Raw genomic sequence first — 19,459 nt, 5'->3', positions numbered from 1 at the left:
TGGTGATTGCAGAGACATGCTGAGGACTTTCTGCATCACTCACAGGCATATTCTTTTAAGTCACTTGGGACAGTCTCTGTGATCATATCCAAGAGTGGAGATTCAGCAGAAGAGCTTCAAGAAAAGAGCCATGTTAGTTCTCAATGGTTCCAAACCAGCAGTTGGAAATCTGGGAATGGTTCATCGTAGAGATGTGACTGACACTGAAGTAAACTGGAATAATTCAGAACTGGTCACAGGCTGGACAAATGTGCAAGACAAAACACACAAGGGTAAGAATGGGAGTGACCTCTCCTGTGGCCTTTGTAGCCTGGAGTCAGGACATAGCAGGACCTTTAAGGTGAGAGATGAAGAGATAACCATGCGGAAGTATGAAGTAATTTGGAAGAACTGCATGATTTAGAAACATACACAAAAAGAATATGTAATACGTCTGCAAATAAAGAACGGTGGACAATAATGTTAAAAAGAAACATAAATGAAAGTGTAAATGAAGTTTATTGATCCAGGCCCACAACGCAGAGACTCTGCACTTATATCTGCACCTGTATCTGGGCCAACAGAAAAGGCTGTGAATGTTTAGGGGATGGTTGGTTCAAGAAAGCATCAGTGATGGCCCAGAAACTCTCACATAGAAAATCTACTTCTCCTTCGTGTCATGTGGACATGGGAATCCAAGAGCTTAGGGGGACAGGAATGTTGGAGTGGGTTTGGCACTCAAGTCGTATTTCATAATTTGTGATGTCCCCATGGCATACCCTCCACAAGTACATTTAGATCCATGTAAGAGAAGAAATGTAACATATTTGAAGGCCTCCACGTTCAGTCTTCTCTCAAGGCCACACCTGGTATAAGAAAGTGAAGCCTCTCAATAATAAAGTCTAATGTGACAGGAGGACAGCAGGCTCACAGGTGCAGGGAAGGGCCTGATGGACGGTGATGGGATGCAGGGTGTGACACTAAGTACAAGAAAGAGGAAAAAACTTATAGACACAGAAAACATTTTTCTGATCACTGGAGCAGGAGGAAGGAAGAGTGCATTCGGGTGATAAATGGTGGAAATGAAGGCTTGACTGAAGGTGGTAAATGCACAGTAATGTACAGATAATGTAAAACTGGGCACCAAAAACCTGTATCATTTTGTTAAGCAGTGTCGCCCCCAATATATTCAATAAAAACACAAAATTGTGAGGGAGGAAATTGGGTCCTGAGGTAGCAGGGGCCAAAGGACCTTGTCCAATCACTAAACACTCAGTAGATCTGATCACCCTAAGGAACAACAACTCAAAGCACCAGGAAATGACCAGAACTGAGCTGTGGGGTAGGTAGTTAATGCAGGGGCTCCTGGGTGTGAAGACAGCGAGCCCCGCATCCTACGTGACCTGTACAAGCAGAAGCATCCTAGGTGCGGTGCACAGTGTTGGAGCTGGAATCATAAGACACTCTGTCCCTCAACCAATAACCTACACTGAGCCAGTGTAGATTCTTAGAATTCTTCAGTGAAGAAGGACCAGATCCTCTGGACCAGTTTCCAAAAGACAACAGAACATTTCTATGTCAACCTCCCTTCATATCTGACTTCACCCCCAAGAAAATGACTCTTCATCAGAGTAACCGTGTTTTGGAGAGAAAGCTGAGAAGCAGACCACAGGGCTCGGGTTCTGAACTAAACTTGGACTAGGAATCCAGAGTGTCACTGTGACCCTGCACTAACACTAGGAGCTTTTAGGGGAGCTGACCAATTTGACCAGTGGAGGTTTAGATCAGGACCATTTTGAAGTGGATCCAAATGTCACCGAGCCAAACTTGTCATTGTTCCCTAGATCTAGAACACATAAGAGAAATAGATGTGGCAGCTGAAACATTCTCCACACCTGTTTCATGGCAATGAGGGTTATATGGTGGGAAAGTCTAAACAGAAGCCATGAGAACTGCCCTCACCCAGAAAACTAGTGAGTTAGGAGGTGTCCACACACCTGGGTGGATTTAGAACATTCAGGACTGCTGATTCCCACCACAACAACATTCCACTTCTAATTAGACTTGTGAAGAAAAAAAGGAACTGGGAAGCATTTTGCTGAGTGAAATAAGCCAGGTGTTGAAAGACAAATACCATATGATCTCACCTTTAACAGAAAGCTAAACAACAAAACAAACAAGCAAGCAAAATAAAAACAAACACACTGAGATAGAGAACAGGGGGACAATGACCAGAGAGGACAGGGGAGGGAATTTAAGGGGAAATAGGGGGAGGATTTAGAGAAACAAGTATCAAGTACACAGGGACAACTACTAAGGGGGGTGGAAATGGAAGGGAGGTGGGAAGCACGGGGCAGGGTGGGCTGGGGTGAAAGTAAGAGAAAGAAACGGTATTTGAAAATAAATAAATAAATAAATAAATAAATAAAAAGAAAGAAGGAGGAGAGAAACAGGAAGAATAAGGAGAAGACAGAGGAGAAGAAGAAGAAAAAACTTAGAAAATGACAGTAAATTGAGGCAAACTGTTACTACACGTGACTCTAACTGCTGTGGCAGACACGTGCTTACCCTGGTTGAGCAACCTCAGTTCAGGCATCTCCTGGTACCCGCAGCACCTACTGATCTGGAAATGCCTTTCCAGTCATGTGGACCACAAGTCAGCACAGTTATTTTTACTGAGCCAGCAGGCCTGCACATCCCTTCACTGTCCCATCTCAGGACACCAACCCTCTGCAGCCCTGTGTCCCCACCTAGTCTGCAGAGGACCTGACTGCCTTTTCCATCCACAGCAGGTCACTCCTGCTGTTCTAAGAGGAGGATGACGTGATGCTGCCTGGACCAGTAAGTGGGCACAGTGCTGCTAGGACGTCCTGACAGACTCAGAAGGTCAGAATTTTGCAATGGATCTGACTAAAATTCAGGGGGTTTTTCACTCAGTCAAACATTTATAGTATAGTGATACTGAGCAGGATAGGTAACAGCTGCAAGGTAAGCAGTAGTAATCTGTGGAGGCGGCCCCTCCTGCAACACAGGATGAAGAGGCCCAGTGCCCAGGGGCCTCTGATGCTGGAGGCAGCACATTGCTCAGCTGTACTGGGGTCTCCAGCCCAGGTATGTGGGGAGCTGAGAAGCTGCTCAGGTGGAGATGGGCCAAAAACACAGAGAGCACTGAGACAGGGGCGCCAGCCCCAGCTGCCCTGTGACCTGTGTTGACATCAACTAGATGGTCCTACAAGTGTCACTGGCAGATAGAGTTCTGTTTGCAGCCTCAGAAAGACCTGGGGCTGAACCCCAGGGTACACACTCAGCATTTTCAGCCAACTTCTTCACATCACACACAAATAACTGCTGGCCCTCTGAGTGAAAACACTTGGCCTTATTTTTGAGTCAATAATGGCAAATATGCTTCATCTCTGAAAATGCAGCAACATGAGTGAGGCAACTACCAGCTTTTACTCAGAAATCATTTCCACCCAGTAAAATGGAATCTAAGACACTACATCCTGTGTCCTCATGTCATGACTGAGAAAGAGTGTGGAGGACCGACCACAGTCTGCCAGCCCTCCAAGATGTCCTTACCTCTAAGTCTCCGAAAAGACCAGACACTGGACTCAGATGCTGGGGAAGATGATACTCAGGGGTCACTGGGCTCTGGAGACCTGGGCAGGAATTTGTATTCAAAAGGGTCCTATCTCCTCAGGCTCCTGCCCACAGGAACCTGTGGAGAGGCAGGGATTCCAGGCTCTGGCTGAGGTCCATGGGGGCACCACAAGTGGACTCACCCCACTGAAGTTCAAAGCAGTCTAAGCAAAAAGACCAAAGATTCACAGGAAGGTATTACCATTGCCCCTCCAAATGACTGTGATTTGTTCCAAAGGATTTCCTTGGTTTAAGAGGAGAAATGTTTGACCACAGGTCACCAGGTTACCATGGCACCTGAGCTGTCCATTGTGACCTGTTGCGATGTCACCCACAGAGTCATACAGAACACACACAAGGAGACCCAACACCCACTCACTGTGGTCCCCACAGGGCGGCCCCTGGGCAGACCCTGCAGAAGGAAGCAGCTGTGTCACCAGTGGCCCCAACACCCTTGGAACCAGCCTTGTACAGTGTGTGTCCCTCATCCTTGGCCCCACAGAAGCTGCCAGTGCTCTGTGCAGGGAGGATGGAGAACTGTGCCTGGTTTCTAGGTCTTTTAGCAGGATAGGGACAAAATGTCAGAAAAGAGATAGTGGCAGCTTGACAGGCAATCTGTGGACATTCATGCAGGCTCAGGGAATCTCCTCCAGAGGGGTTCACCTCATCATTTACTTGGCTGAAAAGGTTAATGCCCAGATGCACCATCACAGGCTGGTTCATGGCTCTGCGCTGCACTCTGTCAGTGATCAGGGACCTGAACGGATGTGATACTGAGCATGTGGACACTGATCTCTGGGGGACAGGTGGGTAGACAGGACTCCTTTGTGGGCAGTCTGACCCTGAGGACCTTGTGTCTTAGGTGATGCTGGGACAATGTGGCCTTGAAGAGGGAGACTTCAGTTATCACATGGATGGGGGACGGAGTCTGTCATTTTAATTAGATGTGGGATATGACACCAAAAGCAACCAATGAAAAAAGTACAAAAAACAATACAAACACACTCATGGGTACACACATGGAATGGTAGATACTAGAGGGAAAGGGAGTGGAGGAGCACAAAGAAAATAGAGGTCAAATTCAACATAATGAAACAAGACATCGGGGGTGACCAGACAAAAGAGTATGTATGGATTGTATATATGCAGTTGTGCATCTCAAATTTATATGATATTAAGCAATGTTACTCCCTTAAATTTCATTTTAAAACTTAAAAAGAAGCTATTGAGCCCTCATCTTATTTAAGAAGAGTGTAAACATGGAGTTGGGGGTGAAGGAAACCAAAAAAGAATGACAAACACACTCGCAGGCACACCCATGGAATGGTGGATAACACAGGGGAAGGCAGTGGAGGAGCACAAAGAGGGTAGAGGTCAAATTCGACTTAATGAAATGACATAAGACTTTGGGGGTGAGCTCACATTGGAGTATGCAGAAGTTGTAGTCATACAGTTGCACACCTGAAATTCATAAAATGTTATTAACCAATGTCACGTATATGGACAACAGTGTGGTGACTGCTGGGGAGGAGTTGGGGGGTGAAGAAGGTTATGTGGTATAAATGGTGATGGACAGAGACTTGACTAGGGGTGGTGAGCTCACAGTACAGTGTACTGATGAAGTGTTGTACAATTGTGCACCTGAAACTTCTGTAATTCTGTCAATTTGTGTCACTCAACAAATTGCATAAAAGGGAAAAAATACAACAATTTAAAAATATAGCATTTTTTAAAAAAAATACAAGACTATTTTTGTTTAGTTACCTTAGTTCACTAAGGATCTGGTAAGACATCTGCTGAACTTGGCAATGGAGAGTGTGTTGTATGGTGTATCCATCAGACATTTAATGTGGAAGAGTGTCTATGCAAATAAAAACATACAGAGATTAACAGTTAAAAAAGCAATTTGTGATTCCAAAGGTGAGACAGTCAAGAAGACTCTAAATGTCTAGGTGAGGCATCATTAGATGGTGGTAGGAGAACAGAGTGAGGATCTACCGAATTTCCTAGGTGCGGTGTCAGCACCTATGGGGAAGGCAGGGATATTGTAGAATCCCTGAGTGGTCCCCACACCAGGTGGTGTGGGGTCTGTGATCTGTAATCACAGGTGGTGATCTCCTCAAAGATTCCACCTAAGTGACCAGATTCAGCTGGAGAACTTTCAGTAACAGAAGAGTTTTAGTTGTCAGTGATCCCAACTCAGAAGAGAAGAAAGCAGAGGGTCAATTCCGAGAGTTGTAATGATATCGTGGAGAAAACTGGAATAATTCAGGACTCATCACAGATTAGCAAAATGTGCAGAAAAAACACTCAAAAGAAAGAGCAGTGATGGCCTCCCTGCAGCCAGCTGCCACGTTGACCAGGCTCAAGTGCCTACAGGACCCTAAAGGTGAGGGACATGGACTGAACCTTGGAATCTATGCAACACTTTCTGAGTTTTCCAATGTATACAATAGAGAAAAAGGAATACGTGTGGGAATGCTTACTTCCTGGTGGGGTATAATGGAACTGATAATGCTGGGGGACAGGTTCAGAACTGACATTGTTCCAATGACACCCGAAAGGTGACTGTGACCCTAAGTCAAAGAAAAGGCTTTGAGGGTCAGCTAGCCAATGGGGTCCTGGCTCAGCTGTCTTGTCTATCCAGGCCCAATCCTGTCCTTGTCCCCTAGTTGTAGAACCAACAACTGAAACAGATCTAGCAGCTGAAAATCCCCACACTATTTCATTGGGCAGAGAGTTGATGGGGTGGAAAAGTCTGAACAGAGGCTGTGATAACTGCCCGCACCCAGAAAACTAGTGTATCAGAAGCTGAACACACACCTGGGTGGATGGCAGAGGTGCCCCACCGTCAGGGTGCACGGGTGCTGATTCCCACCAATCTTCATTCTGTTCTTCATCTGCTTGAGCAAAAAATGAATAAACAAACATACTGAAGGAATGACCATCAATGATCACACACCAGTCACCACCTTCTGCTGCCATATAATGGGGATTGTTTGGGAGCACACTAACACCTCACCTGACACCTGTGTGCAGTTACTGATCTGGACACTGTCTTCTCCTGGACACATACCCAACGTCCACCAGAGCAGTTTCCTCTCGGGTCACGGTGAGAAATGCACCCTTACTCTCTCACCTCAGGGGCACCTCTGTTCCTCAGCCCTACGTCACTGTCTGTCTGCAGAGCCTCTTCCCTGCACAGGCTGCCCCTCCGGCTGCTCCATTACAAGGATGAGGTGATGCTGCCAGCACCCAGCAGTGGGAACAGTACAGCTCTGATATACACGGGCTGCCTGGAGAATCAGAATTTGTGGGAAAATCCGACTAAAAATCAGGGGCCCTCTCCCTCAGGTAACATTTACAGTTCACTACCAAGAAGGATAGGTAACAGCATCACAGGAAATGGTGATTCACGTGGGTCACTCCCTCCTGCAACCAACAGGGATCCCAGTGCCCAGGTGTCTCTGCGTGTTGGACGCAGCCCCTTTCTCAGGACCACTTTCTGTATCACATGGTGCAGTGACCTGAGAAGCTGCTCAGTTAGAGCTGGACCCAGGAAAATACAGGCTCTCTCATTGGTCCAGGTTGCTGGGCCATAAGTTGTCACAGATATGACAGGGACACTGTTTGAGCCTCAGGAGGAACTGGAGGTGCATCACAGAGTGAATGTACACAGGACTTGGAATCGAGGACTTGCTCTCACAGAATAACAATGACAGCACCTTTGAGTAATTACTCGGCATTTCTAACTTCAGTCACATTTGGCAAACAGTTTTTTCATGAAAATGCAGCCCCTGGGACTGAAACCACCCCAAACCTTCACTCTAACTCCAAAATCTTTGCCCAGTAGAAACAAAGGAGTCAAGAACTCTGATCCTCTGTCACTGTGCTGTCATGCCTGTGGAGGATGCATACAGGGATGGTGCCCTTCCAGGAGGCCCTTACCTTCACAGTCCCAGAGAAAACAGGGCCTGGGCCCAGATGCTGGCAAGGCTCGTCCACGTTGGTCAGTTGGTTGTGAGAGTGTCAAGGACAGAAGTCTGATTCCAAAGCTTCAAAAACCTGGCTCTGCATGGACCTGGGGGAGGCAGGGGCCCCAGGTACAGGCTGAGGTTCACCTGGACATCACAGTGTCTTCATCCTTCTGAGGCCCAAAGCAGTCCCACCTCGGAGGGGCAGAAAGTCACAGGAAGGGGCTCTAATTATCTCTCAAAATGAGCTGTGATTTGTCCCACAGGGTTTCCTTGGTTTCAAAAAATAAACACTGGGCCATGGCCACCGGGTTACCATGGAACCTGAGCTGTCCATTATGACCCGGGCATGATGTCACACAGGAAAACTACGATATCCATTAAAGTGGTACATATGCCTTTGCACCTGGGCTAACACACAAGGCACAGGTAAATATTTAATGAAGTGGCCCAGATACCTTAGTCTTTAGTGTGTCTTTCCATCAGTCTGCACCTGTGGGCACGTTGGGAGCTTCTGATGACCTTGGGCAGAGGAGGGAAAACTGTGGCCTGGTTTCCAGATCATTTATCAAAATTGGGAGGCCCTGCCAAGAAGTGGAAGGCTCCAAAGTGACAGGACATCTATGGGACATTCCTGAAGGACAGAGGGTCAAGAAAAATTTCCATGGAAACATGTGCCCCTCACCATGAACTTTGATAAAGAGCATAAAGGACAAGATATGCAGATACATGATTTCTGTCCTCTGGCCAATATTTTACTTCATTTTTATTATTGTTTTAAAATATGTATTGATTTTTAGATAAGAGAGACACAGGATAGACAGAGACAAACAAACATAGACTTCTTGTTCTATTTAGTGACACATTCACTGGTTGATTCTTGTATCTGCCCTGACAGGGAAATCAATATGTAACCTTAGCCTATCAGGAAGATGCTCTAACCAGCTGAGCTGCCTGACCAGGGATGGCCAGTATTTTACATCAATACTTAGAAACCTCAAACAAACACAATAATAATGTTGACAATAAAACTCGGGAAGAGGTATGCAGAAAGATCTCTCTCTATGGGCAAAATCCCAGGAGACACTTGTCTGTCATGTGATTCCCATCACAGTGTGACCTCACGGAGGACACTGATAATCAAGTGGACAAGATGATGCATTCTGTCCTTTCACTTTTATTAAATGTATAAATAAAAACTACAAACAAACAAGAGACAGAATCACAGACTCAGACAGTACTATGGTTGATTATAACAAAAAAGGGGGTGAAGACAGATGAAGAGACTAAAGGGTCAAAACCCAGGTGACAGAGAGGATCAGACCCTGGACAGTGAGCTCACACAGAGTGGACAAGTGGGACATTACAAACTGTACACATGAGATTAAATAATGTTAACCAGAGGTAACCCAACAAATTTCACTCTAAAAAAATTTTAAAGGCCTTTAGTCAGTCACCTCTGAATTAGGAGAAGAGATGTTTTCTTTCTCTGAGTAAAGAAATACGTTTTGTCTACCTGTTTGTTCATTGATTATCAGGCACATCATTTAGACTCAGCAGTAGAAGCTGTGCTGTGTGGTGTCAGCCATCATACAGACCATGAGCAACAGTGTTTGTGAAAATAAAAGTAGATCAATGAATAAAGGTTAAAACCTAATTTCTGCTTCAGAGTCCAGCCAATGACAACAGTGTCTACTTCCTGGTTCACAGCATCACTCAAGCAGGAATGAAGCCCGCAGGGCAGCCAAGTGGGCTTCCTGGTCCTCAGTTCCAGTGTCTGCGGTAATGGCAGAGATATGCTAAGGAGTTTCTGAGTGGCCCACAGAAGTGAATGTGGGCATGTTCTTTTTTAAAAGAGTTTATTTATTTTTAGAGAAAGGGAAAGGGAAGGAGAAGAAGAGAGAGAAACATCAACATGTGGTTGCCTCTTCTTTGCCCCCTGCAAGGGGACTTGGCCTACAACCCAGGCCTGTGAACTGACTGGGAACAAAGCTACTGGCCCTTCGGATCGCAGGCCTGTGCTCAGTGCACTGAGCTACACCAGCCAGGGCTGGAAAGGTTCTTTTTTTTTTTAAGATTTTATTTATTTATCTTTAGAGGAGAAAGGAAGGAGAGAGGGAGAGAACTGGCCTGCAACCCAGGCATGTGCCCTGACTGGGAATCGAACCATGGTTGCTTGGTTCCCAGGCCCGCGCTCAATCCACTGAGCTACACCAGCCAGGGCCTGGACAGGTTCTTTACAGTCACTGGGGATGGTCTCCATGATCATATCCAAGACCATAGATTCAGCTTGAAGAGCCTCAGGAAAAGAGCTGTGTTAGTTCTCACTGGTTCCAAACCAGAGGTTGGAAATCTGAAAATGGTTCATTGTAGAAATGTGACTGATAAGTAAATTTAAAAAATTCAGGACTCACCACAGACTGGAAAATTTGCAAGAGGAAACACAGAAGGGTAAGAATGGTAGTCACTGTTCTTGCGGCCACTGCACCTTGGCTCAGGTCCCTGCAGGGCCCTAAAGGTGATGGACAGAGAGGGAACCTCGAGGAAGTGTGTTCCCCTAGAAGACAACCTGAGTTTTGGAATACATACAAAATGAGAAATATGTAATATGTCTACAAATAATGAATGGTGGATAATAATGTTAAGAAGAAACACAACTTTGGTTTAACCAAATTTATGAATTTGAGCCTAGGAGGCAGAGACTCTGCATTTATATCTGCAGCTATATCTGGACCAACAGAAAAGGTTCTGAAAGTTTAGGGGACAATTGGCTCAAGAAAGTAGTCAGTGTCGGCCCAGAAACTGTGACATGGAAAAGCCACTGCTCCTTCCTTTGATGTGGAGGGAGGAATTCAAGCACTTAGGGGGACGGGAATGATAAAGTGGGTTTGTCTTTTAAGTCCTGTTTTACAATCTGGGAGTGTCCAGATGACATACATTCCACTGGCACATTGAAAAGTAAATTTTAGAGAAAAAAATAAAATATTTGAGGGCCTCCATGTTCACTTCTCTCAGGGCCACACCTGACATGGGAAACTGCAGCCTCTCAATAATAAAACCTAATGTGACAGGTAGAGAGAGGCTCACAGCTATGGAAAAGGGGTCGATGGACTGCAGAGGGAGGGGAATGAGTGAGCAGAAAATATGAAAGAAAAACTCACAGGCAAAGAAAACTTTAGCGTTTGTGACAGAATAGGAAGGGGGAGGAGAGAAGAAGAGCACAGGTTGATAAAGGGTGAAAAAGAATACTTAAGTGGGAAATCCACAATACATTGTACAGATGATGTGACTTAAAATTTCCACAAAACCCGAGGTCATTTTGTTCACGCAGGTCACTCTGATATATTCAACTAAAGCCAAGAGTAATCTGAGGATAAACTGGCTTGAGGGTTTGCAGGGGGCAAAAGGCCTTGTCCTATCACTAGATACTCGGTAGATCTGATCACCCAACAGACATCAGATTAGAGTGTCATCAAATGAGTCTGACCACTAGTGAGCTGCGGGCTTGGCTGACTAATCCCAGGTCTCCTGTAAGTGAAGACAGTAAGCCCCCCACATTCCACAGGACATGCACAAGCAGACACATCCTGGGTGCAGTGCACACTGGTGTAGCTGGAATCATAAACATACTCAGTCTGTCCTTTAACCAATCCCTGTCCTGAGACAGTTACAGTTTTTAATTCTTCAAAGAAGAAATGACCTGATCCTCTGGACAAAACACCAACACACAAGAAAAGATTTTACTGACACCCTTTCTTCATCCCTAGGAAAGTGAGAGTCTTCACCAGGGTAACTGTGTATTGGAGAGAAAGCAGAGAAACAGATAATCCACAGACTACAGGACCCGGTTCTGAACTAAACTTGATCTAGGAACCCAGAGTGTCACTGTGACCCTGCACTAATACAAGTAGATTTTGAGGGCAGGTGACCAATGCAATTTTAACTCATGACCATATGGTACTGGGTCCGAATGTCAATCTGCCCATTCTGCCATTCTCCCCTCATTCAAGAATGGGTAAGAGAAACAGACATAGCAGCTCTACACAGTGAGGAAGGTTGTTGGGCGGGACAGTCTAAACAAAAGCCATGAGAATGGTCGGGACCCAGGATACTAGTGAGTCAGAAGCTAGGTGGACAGCAGAGGTGTGTGCTCTACACACAAGGATTTAGAACATGCAGGGGTGCTCATTCCCACCACATCAACATTCTACTTCTAAGTAGACTTTTGCAAAAAAAAAAAAAAAGGAAGAAGGAGGAGGGGAGAAGGAACAGGCAGAACAAGGAGGAAAAGGAGAAACTTAGAAAATGACAGTAAATGGAGGCAAACTGTAAGTATACGTGACTCTCACTGTAGTGGAAGCTATGTGATTACCCTGGTTGAGTTATCTCAGTTCAAGCATCTCCTGGTACCCACACATCTTTGTACCTGCATCCCTTGGGACCTGCATCCCCTGGTACCCACATGAACCTACTGATCTGCAAATTCGTGTCCCCACCTGGTCAACAGAAGTCCTGTTGCTTTTTTCATCCACAGCAGATTCCTCCTGCTATTCCAGGAGGAGGAACGTGATCTTGCAAGGACCGGTGAGTGGACACAGTGTTCCTAGAACTTCCTGACAGACTCTGAGGGTCAGAATTTCACAATCAACGTGACTGAAATTTGGGGGGTTCTCACTCAGTGAAATATTTACAGTCAAGTGACTCTAAGCAGGACAGGTAAGAGCTGCAAGGTAAGTGGTAATCTGTGGAATGCGGCCCCTCCTGCAACACAAGATGAAGAGGCCCAGCGCCCAGGGACCTCTGATGCTGGAGGCAGCACATTCCTCGAGTTTGTTGGGGTCTCAAGCCCACGCGTGGGGGGAGCTGAGATGCTGCTCAGGTGGAGACAGGCCCAGAAACACAGAGGGCTGTGGGACAGGGGCGCCTGCTGTGCCAGCTGCTCTGTGACCTGGGCCATGTTGGCCCAGACTTGGAGGTCCTACAAGTGTCACTGGTGGATAGAGGTTCTGTTTGCAGCCTGAGGAAGACCTTGGGGTCAATTGCAGGGTAGACACTCAGGATGCTAGGTGAAGGTCTCGATATCACATAAAAATAACCATGTCCTCTTGAGTAAAAAGGCTTGGCCTTATTTTTTGAGTCAATGGTGGCGAACATAGTTCATGTGTGGAGGTGAAGCAACGTAAATGGAGGAAAACCAGCCTTTCTTCACCCTCCAAAACATTCCCCAGTAACAAACTAGAATCAAAGAGTCCCCATCCTCTTCCTCGTGTCATGAATGAGAAACTGTGTAGAGGTCACACCACGGGACTGCAAGTGCTCTTGAGATGTCCTCATTCTGAGTCACAGAGCAAGAGCAAAACTGGACCCTGACACTGGGGAAGCTGCTACTCAGGGGTCACTGGGCAGTAGAGACCTGGACAGGAATCTCTATTCACAGTGGTCCCATCTCCATAGGATATTTCCCACAGAAACCCACAGGAAGGCAGTGCTTCCAGGCTCTGCCTGAGGGCCATCTTGCATCACAGGTGGTTTCCACTCCCTCTGAAGACCGAAAAAGTCATAGTTGAAAAAAGCAAAAATTCAAGAAAAGGCATTTGTCATTGCCCCTCAAAATGGACTGTGATTTCTCCCAAAGGCTTTCCTTGGTTTCAAAGAAAGAATGTTGAAACACAAATCACCAGGTTACCATGGACCCTGAGCTGTCCATTATGACATGGGTGTGATGTCACACAAAGGAAGACTATGACATGCATTTAAAGTGGCATGTATTGAACTTCCAGTGACTATGGCAGCTTAGTAGACATGGCCCACCTTCTTTCACAACCACATCAAAATTACAACTAAAATATAGACCAACCATCACTCTGAACCATCAGTAATCGAAATCAAATGATGTCTAACAACCATGAAATTGAAGAAACCACATCCATCCAGACTGGTAGGAGGGGTGCACACATGGACTGGCTGGTCCCATACAAATGTGTGGTGGATAAAATCGGGAGGAATAGATAGATACCGTGGGAGGGAGGAGTCTACGTCCCAACACAGAACACACAGCCCAGGGTTCCAGTGCAAGAAAATACGTCCCCACAACTTCTGCTGCAAAAACAAGTCAGAATGAATCAGTGGAAGAAACTGCTGGAGCCCAAGCAGTTCCTCTGAAAGAACCACACACAGACTCACCTACTCAGACTCAACCCCTCTGAGCTCCAGCACCAGGGTAGCACCAGGAAAGGCACCAGTAATGTACAGGAAGACACTGAAGTGTGTGACATTAAGGCGAGCAGAGGCTATTGTCCCTTGTCTAAAACCTCTCCACACAGAGGTGGCAAGCTGGTGCCAGATCTGAGACTATCTACATGGCAACTGTTTGACCCACCTTGGAGATCCCCAGAGATTCTGCCCCACCCATCTTATGGGCCTACCCAAGATGCTTTTCCACAAGAATGGCTGGCCTGACACATGCTTCACAGCTTCCTAAATCCTATCAGAAAACCAGTAACTGAACTCAGTGAGCCCCAGGCCCAGCACTAGCAGCAGCCAGCCTAGATTCACAGCTTGCTTTCCCTGGGAATTGCCAAGCTGAGCACAACAGCAGCCATCTCAGATTGCTTTATACCTCAGCCAACGTGTTCCAGGAGAAACTCAGGTAGGGGCTGACCTTGGCCTGCACCACCAAGGAAACCTCAGGGCCTGTCCCAACCCCAGCACCCTGCCCCTGCACAGCTGATCCTCCACAGAGGGCAGAGGTTGGTGGTCAGTGGTCACAGCCTGTTCTTGAAGCTGATTGGCCTGAGGAAATCCCTCCCATTGACCTGCCAACAGCAAACAAGGCTCCACTACAAGATGAGGGGGTACTCAGACCACACAAAGGGTGCACTTCAAGTACTCAGTTTGGGTGATAGGGGTGGCTGTGCCATTGGACTCTACAAGACTCCTACTAAATTAGACCACACTACCAAGACACAGAATCAAAGCAGCTCTACCTAATATGTAGAAACAAACACAGAGTGGCTGCCAGAACCAGTAGACAAAGAAACTTGGACCAAATGAAAGAACATATCAAAACTACAGAAAGAGCTGAACAATATGGAGACAAGCAATCTACCAGATGCAGAGTTCAAAGCACTGATTATAAGGTTGCTTAAGGAACGTAGGACCTCAACCACATAAAAAAGATCCAGTCAGAAATACAGGACTCCCTAACTGAAATCACAAATTACTTATATGCGGTTGAGAATCAAATCAATGATTTGAAACATGAGGAACCAAATCTCAACCAATCAAGAAGAAAAAGAACCTAAAAATGAGGATAGTATAAGCAGTTTCTGGGACAACTTCAAGAAGTCCAACATTCGCAACATAGGAGTACCAAAAGAAAAGGAGAAAGATTGAAACATTGGAAATTGATTTGAAAAAATGATGAAAGAAAATTTTCCTGCTTTGGTGAAAGAAATAGACATGCGAGTCCAGGAAGGACAAAGAATTCCACACATGAAGGATGCAAAGAGGCCCCCTCCAAGACACATCATAATTAAAATGTCAAAGCTTAAAGATACATAGAGAAGCTTAAGGGCAGCAAGGAAAACAGTTACTCACAGGGGAATTCCCATAAGACTGTCAGCTGATTTCACCAAAGATACTTTGCAGGCTAGAAAGGAGTGCCAAGAAGAAGTAGTCATGAAAAGCAGGGACCTACAGCCAAGATTGCAAAGACAGCAAAGACATCATTTAGAATCGATGGGCAGATGAAGAGCTTCCCAGATAAGAAAAAAACCAAAGGAGTTCATCATCTCCAAACCATTGTTATAAGTAATGTTAAAGAGATTTATTTCAGATAAAAAAAAGATCAAAACTATGAACAAGAAAATGGCAAAATAAAAATGCATATTTATGAAACACTTAGTTTAAAAAACCAACCAAGCATACAAGAGGAACAGACACAGAATCATGGTTATGGGGAGCGTTTTGATGGCTGCCAGATGGAAAGGGGCTGTGGGAGACGGGTGAAGATGTGAAGAGATTAAGAACCACAAGTAAGTAGTTACTGAATAGTCATGGGGATGTAAAGTGCAGTATAGAAAATTGAGCAGCAAAAGAACTTGCATGCATGACCCGGGGACAAGAACAGTGGAGGGGGAATTACCTGAGGGAGGGGGTTTGGGAGGGTTGGAGGGCCAAGGGGGAAAATCAGTACACCTGTAATAGTATGATCAATAAAATCTCAGTATTAAAAAGTAGTGCATATGTCATTTCACCTAGGAAAACACTTATGATACATGTCATGTACAGCATTTTACCGTGTACAATGTACACTTTTTTTGCTGAAATTTTTAAGGGAAAGATAAGGAGGCACATGATATATGGGTAGTACTGAAATACATTGTAACTCTTCTTGTGTTTTGTAATTATTTTTTCCATAAAATTTCTTGTACCATGAAATGTTCAAAAACAAATTATGAAAGTCCTTTAGGTAACATAAAAGCAAGTATCTAAATATAAATAAATAAAAAGGGAATTAAAACACTGAAGAGAGATTTTATTCCTGAATGTTTCAGGAAAACATGGGTGTGTGTTATACATGGCAAAATACAGTGTATAAAGACGTGGCCCACATGCCTTGGTCTGCAGTGTGTCTCTTAGCCTGCACCTGTGGGCACATGTGGAGCTCCCAGACCTGTGGGCAGAGGAGGGAAAGGCATGCCCTGGTTTCCAGATCACTTAGCACTACAGGGAGGCACCCCCAGGAAGTGGACAGGTGCAACAGGGCAGACTGTATCGGGGACATCTGTGGAGGACGGTGGGTCACGAAAAACCTCCAGGGGAACAATCAACATGACTGAAATTTGGGGGCTTCTCACTCAGTGAAATATTTACAGTCAAGTGATACTGAGCAGGACAGATAAGAGCAAGTGTATGATTTGAATCTTCATTGAAGCATGTAAATTTTGTCAACAAAACTGGGGAAGAGGTATGCAGAAAGATCTCTGTGGGCAAAATCCTAAGAGACACATGTCTATCATGTGATTCCCATCACAGTGCAGAGAAGGACACTGATAATCAAGTGGACAAGATGACACATTCTGTCCTTTCACTTCTATTAAACGTATCAATAAAAAACACAAACAAATGACAGATGGACTCGCAGACACAGACAGTACTATGGTCAATTACAGAGAAGAAGGGAGTGAAGACAGATGAAGAGACTAAAGGGGTTAAACCCCAGGTGACAGAGGGGATCAGACCCTGGACAGTGAGCTCACACAGAGTGGGCAGATGGGACATTACAAATTGTACACATGAGATTTATATAACATTAACCAAAGGTATCCCAACAAATTTCATTATAAAAAAAATTTAGAAGACTTAAGATGGTCCCCTCTGAATGAGGAGAGTTTTCCTTTCTTTGAAACACAAATGTTTTTGTTTACGTACCATTTCTTCTCTAATTATCAGACCTATCATCTGTTGAGACTCAGTAGTAGAAAGTGTGATGTGTGGTGTTGGCCATCAGACAGTCCATGTGCAATAGTGTCTGTGAAAATAAAAGAAAATCAATAAAAAAACATTAAAGCCCAATTTCCCCTTCCAGAGTACGGCCTCTCAGGACAACATCTAAGTCCTGGGTCACAGCATCAATCAATGCAGGAGTGAGACTCACTGAGGCAGCCCTGTGGGCTTCCCGGTCTCTAGTTCCAGCGTCCGAGCTGACCTCAGAGACAGGCTGAGGACTTTCTGAGTGGCCCACAGACATGAACATGGGCCTGCTATTTACAGTCACTGGGGACGCTCGCCATGATCACATCCAAGACCCCACATTCAGCTTCACAAGCTGCAGGAAAACAGCCGTGTTAGTTCTCAGTGGTTCCAAACCAGAGGCTGGAAATCCGGGAATGGTTCATTGTACAGATGTGACTAACACTGAAGTAAACTAGAAAAATTGAGCACTAGTCACAGATGGACAAATGTGCAAGACAAAACACACAAGGGTAAGTATGGTAGTGACCTTTCTGTGGCTGTGCCACCTTGGCTCAGGTCCCTGCAGGGCCCTAAAGGTGAGGGACAGAGAGTGAACCACGAGGACGTTTGCTCCTCGAGGAGACAACCTGTGTTTTAAAACAGATACAAAATGAGAATATGTAATATGTCTATGAATAATGAATGGTGGATAATAATGTTAAAAAGAAACATCAGACACATAGACTTCCGCCAAGATGGAGGCATAGGTGGATGTGCCGTGCCTTCTCACACAACCAAGTTTAGAGACAACAAAATATTAGCAACAGAAAACACAGTCAGCCAGAACACGGAAAATTGAACTTTTCGGAAGTCCGTTAACAACAAATTCTTCAGCCTGACCGGTAAGGGGCAAAACCAGCGGCTGGTGAGGGGTTGCACAGGAGGACTCGGTCAGACGGACTCAGGCGCGGAATCCAGATGTGCGGAATCCAGGCGCAGGGTTGGACGTAGTGAGCGACCTAGCGAGCCACCGGGCGAGTGACCTCGGAGCAGACAGCGGGGAAGCGGTGCTGTGTGTTGACTGTGGTCCCCATTTGTGCGCGGGCGGACAGGCGAGGGAGTGGGCGGTTGGACTGGGCCCTGCGGGTCCCCACGGCAAGCTGCAGTAGAGGGCGCCGCCATTTCCCTGCTCTGACCACGCCCCCACATACAGCGTCACAACCCAGCGACCTGGGAGTCTCACACTTAAAGGGCCAGAACAGACCAAATATGTCGCAAGATCAAAGCTCCAGAGCCCATGGATCTAAGCGATGAAGAAATAGCAAAACTCTCAGATGCACAGTTTAAAACACTGGTCATCAGGATCCTCACAGAACTGGTTGATTATAGCCACAAATTAGACAAATATATGAAGGCGAAACTAATTGAAATGAATGGAATTGCACAGGACACCAATAGCAACAAAAAGGAAACTGGGACTCAAATCAATGGAGTGGAACAGAAGAAAGCAAATAATGGCCAAACAGAAAAGAGTCAGGAAGCAAGAATTCAAAGAAATGAGGAGAGTCTTAGGAACCTCCAGGACATCTTTAAACGCTCCAACATCCGAATTGTAGGGGTACCAGAAGGGGGAAAGGCACAGCCACCAGTGGAAAACTTATTTGAACAAATAATAAAGGAGAATTTCCCCAATCTGGAAAAGGAAATAGACTTCCAGGAAATCCAGGAAGCTCAGAGAGTCCCAAAGAAGTTCAACCCAAGAAGGAACACACCAAGGCACATCATAATTATATTAGCCAAGATTAAAATGAAGGAGAGAATCCTAGAAGCAGCAAGAGCTAAGGGGACAGTCGCCTACAAAGGAGTCCCCATCAGACTGTCAGCTGATTTCTCAAAAGAGACCTTACAGGCAAGAAGGGGCTGGAAAGAGGTATTCCAAGTCATGAAATCCAAAGACCTACAACCAAGATTGCTCTATCCAGCAAAACTTTCATTTAGAATGGAAGGACAGATAAGGTGCTTCACAAATAAGATCAAATTCAAGGAGTTCATCATCACCAAGCCCTTATTATATGAAATGTTCAAGGGACTTATCGAAGAAAAAGAAGTTAAAGAAACATGAACAGTGAAAGGACAACAAACTCACAGTTATTAACAACCACACTTAAATCAAAAGCAAACTACGAGGACAGCTAGATCAGGAGTGGAAACATAGAAATGAAGATCTCAAGGAGGGTTAGCAACAGGGGTGTAGGAGGAGGAGAAGGGGGGAGAAGGTACAGAAAATAAGTAGCATAGACAGTAGATAGAAAATAGATGGCGGGGCAAGAATAGTATGGGAAATACAGAACCTAAAGGACTTGAGACACATGGTCATAAGCTAAAGGGGGGGGGTAATGGGGGGGATA

This window comes from Artibeus jamaicensis, unplaced genomic scaffold (genome assembly GCF_021234435.1).
Source record: "Artibeus jamaicensis isolate MK-2021 breed Jamaican fruit bat unplaced genomic scaffold, CSHL_Jam_final scaffold_612, whole genome shotgun sequence".
Lineage (NCBI taxonomy): Eukaryota > Metazoa > Chordata > Mammalia > Chiroptera > Phyllostomidae > Artibeus > Artibeus jamaicensis.
This window is presented reverse-complemented; position numbering follows the sequence as displayed.